This window comes from Zingiber officinale, chromosome 3A (assembly GCF_018446385.1).
Source record: "Zingiber officinale cultivar Zhangliang chromosome 3A, Zo_v1.1, whole genome shotgun sequence".
In the NCBI taxonomy this organism is placed as follows: domain Eukaryota; kingdom Viridiplantae; phylum Streptophyta; class Magnoliopsida; order Zingiberales; family Zingiberaceae; genus Zingiber; species Zingiber officinale.
This window is the reverse complement of record NC_055990.1, coordinates 89,729,422-89,732,094: the sequence shown is the minus strand read 5'-3', so window position 1 is coordinate 89,732,094 and position 2,673 is coordinate 89,729,422. Positions and strand designations below refer to the sequence as shown.

General features: G+C 45.9%; 1 long non-coding RNA gene across 1 annotated transcript; it reads right to left on the bottom strand.

Moving 5' to 3' along the window:
• Positions 1-253: 253 nt before the first annotated feature.
• LOC122053877 lies at positions 254-545 on the bottom strand. Its single transcript, XR_006132421.1, has 2 exons — positions 489-545; positions 254-387 (listed from the first exon to the last, which is right to left on the bottom strand). It is a non-coding gene; the product is annotated as an uncharacterized LOC122053877 (long non-coding RNA).
• Between the last annotated feature and the right edge of the window lie 2,128 nt (positions 546-2,673).

The following is a 2,673-nucleotide window of genomic DNA, read 5'->3' as shown; positions in this document are numbered from 1 at the left end:
TCATTAGATTAGAAATCCAACAGTAGACTAGGGTTAATTACCTTAACCCTAATCATTCCATTAGACTAATTCTAAACAATTAAATCTAATCACACTAATCATGTATCAAAATCCCTCCACATAAACCACTAAGTAAAACCCTAATTCCAATCTAGAACAAGATCATCTAGCATTCAACTCCGAAACATGATCTACAACAAGATCAATTATCCTATTCCTTACCTCAAATCCAGTTGTTGTTGTTGCTGGATGGTTTACTGCCGAAATCAGAAAGTTCACAAATAGAACAGAGCAGATCGAACCTACTGTTGATGCTGGATTGAGGTGATTGTTACTGCCGGAACCAAACACAATTCCACAGCAAGAATGGAACCTCACCTCCCCTCACTGGAATCAATAGGATCAAGAAGGAATCAAAACAAAGATCACATATCAACATGAAATGATGATCTCTGATCAAGCAACACATAATTCCAAATAGAACTCACCTTCAACCGGGACCTCAGTTAGCAACAAGGAAGAGATCCAAGATCTAATCAAGAAAAATCCAGCACAATTGATCCGATACCTTTCCCTAACCAGAACAGAAGAATCAATGAGGAACATAACCCAATCGAACAGCAACCTTGAATCTATGAAATTCCCGACAACTCTTACCTCTATCGATCACCTCCGGACGATGTCGCACAACCCGATCCGGCTGAGAGGACGCTGATTGCTCTGTGAGCAACTCGTGGAGACAGAACGAAGGGTTGATAGGCTAGGGACAACACAGATCGCGCACCTGTCGTGCCCTAACCACCTCGTCGTCAACGCTCGGCCGCAGAACTCACCGGACAGAACCCCTCGGTCGAAGAAGATCTAGGCTCCGCCGTGCTCCAGCAAGCTCCGGTGAACGAGGATGATCGCCAAAGGAGAAGCTCCGCTCCCGTCGCCTCCGATTCGTCCGCGAGAGAGAGAGAGGCAGCGTGAGCAAAGGGGATCGGGGCAGAGAGGGGAGAAGGCTCGGGTTCGGGGAAATGCTCAAACGCCGTTTGGGGAAAGAAAATGAAAGGGAAAAGGTTTTATAAATAAAACATTTCCTTAATTAAACGAGTATCCCAAACAGGCTTAATTCGAACCTGAAATTGATCCCTCAAAACCCGTCTTACGAGCTCCGAAGAATTTCCAGAAAATTTCTAAAAATTCCAAAAAAATTCTATAAGGCTATTTTCCAAATAACCCTATTAATTAAATTTTCCAAGATCTCACATCCTCCCCTACTAATAAAAATTTGGTCCCCAAATTTCGCTATAACTAACAACAAACATTATAATATAACCAAACAGTATAAATGCTGAAAGAAACTCCAACCCACATACCTCAAGTAAAAAGATGAGGGTACTGAGCTCGGATCGTATCCTCTAGCTCCCAAGTAGCCTTCTCGTCAGAATAATGTTGCCATCCGACTTTAACCAGTCGGACAGTCTTGTTCCACAACTGACGCTCTCTATGGTCCAGAACCCGCACCGGAACCTCCTCGTAAGTAACATCAGGATGAATAGGAACAGATATATCTGACAGAACATGTGCCGGATCGGATACGTATCTCCTCAGCATAGATACATGGAATACATCGTGAATGCCAGCTAGAGATGGTGGTAGCGCCAGACGGTAAGCTACTGCTCCAATCCTCTCCAAGATCTGGAATGGTCCAATATATCGGGGAGCTAGCTTACCTCGGAGACCAAATCTCTTCACCCCTTTCGTGGGTGAAACTCTAAGAAATACGTGATCACCAATGGAGAACTCCAGAGGTCTCCGTCTCTGATCAGCATAACTCTTCTGACGGTCCTGCGCCTCTGACATCCTCCGTCTGATAGTGCGAACTATCGCTGCATCCTGCTGAGCTCTCTGAGGTCCTATCAGCTGGGCCTCCCCAACCTCTTCCTAGAGGATGGGTGTCCGACAAGGCATACCATACAACGCCTCAAACGGTGCCATCTGGATAGCCGAATGATAGCTGTTGTTGTAGGCGAACTCCACTAATGGCAGGTGGTCCTCCCAACTGCCTCCGAAGTCCATGACATAAAACCTCAGCAAGTCCTCCAATGTCTGAATAGTCCGCTCTGACTGCCTATCTGTCTGCGGATGGAATGCCGTACTGAAACGAAGCTATGTGCCCAAGGCCTGTTGCAGACTCTGCCAGAATCAGGACGTGAAACGTGGGTCTCTATCTGATATAATGCTCAACGGAACTCCATGCAATCTGATACTCTCTCGACAATATAACTCTGCTAATCGATCCAGAGAATCAGTCTTCCGGATCGCTATAAAATGTGCGGATTTGGTAAATCAGTCAACGATTACCCAAATCGCATCATGGCCTCGACGAGTCCTAGGCAAACCAACCACGAAATCCATAGTAATATGCTCCCACTTCCACTCTGGAATAGGGATCCTCTGAAGTAAACCAGCAGGTCTCTGGTGCTCAGCCTTCATCTGCTGACAAACAAGACATCTAGCTACAAAATCTGCGATGTCTTTCTTCATGCCGTTCCACCAATAGGAACGTCTCAAATCCCGATACATACGGGTCCCACCTGGGTGGATAGCAAATCTAGATCGATGAGCCTCCTGAAGTAACTCCTCCCTGACCGGGTGAGACTGAGGTACACATAATCTACCTCGGAA